We start from the raw sequence: 644 nt of genomic DNA on the forward strand, positions 1-644 counted from the left end.
GTAACACATAATGAATAAATCACCTCCTAAACGTAACTTTACACACAGCCATCCGAGAGTTTTCCTTTTTATATATAAGCTTGTCGTGACTTACTCATCAGTAGGTTTAAACAGTGTTTTCTGAAGTCGGAATTTGGCTAATACAAAGCGCTAATAACACGCACTTTTCATTTATGTTAATTTGACCTGCAACGTTAATCTTTACTTTTTTCGGGGGGTATAGAGTTAATGATTGATCCGTGTTAAAATCGGCACATCAATTTACTTGTAGAGGGGAATGAAGAGGAATATACCTGTAAATAAGGATATAAATATTTATTGATCCTTGAGAATTTTTACAAATACTTGTTTTTTCAGTACTCTTTGTATTCGAAGTAGTGATACTACTTTTTCTTGAACAGATTTTATTGTAGAACCCTGAAAAACACACCATTTACAGGATTCTTGATTTTAATCCTGGGTTACTAAGGCACTAGCTCCACATTATAGCCGGCCCAGCAGGGAGAGCCGCCCAGAGCACATAGTAGGTCGACGTGTAGTATCCATTTATGTCCTTGACAGACCCCTGGAACAAGAAGGTTCTGCTGTGAGAATGCTTGTGGGTGCAGTATACTTGGATAAAGGAAGGTTAAAAAAATTAATAT

The 644-nt window shown here is 36.6% G+C and overlaps 1 pseudogene; it reads right to left on the reverse strand.

The window, feature by feature from the left end:
- Positions 1–261: 261 nt before the first annotated feature.
- The window catches only part of LOC119582234, an 8,957-nt pseudogene continuing 8,574 nt past the window's right edge, over positions 262–644 (reverse strand).

Source organism: Penaeus monodon, chromosome 15 (genome assembly GCF_015228065.2).
Source record: "Penaeus monodon isolate SGIC_2016 chromosome 15, NSTDA_Pmon_1, whole genome shotgun sequence".
Lineage (NCBI taxonomy): Eukaryota > Metazoa > Arthropoda > Malacostraca > Decapoda > Penaeidae > Penaeus > Penaeus monodon.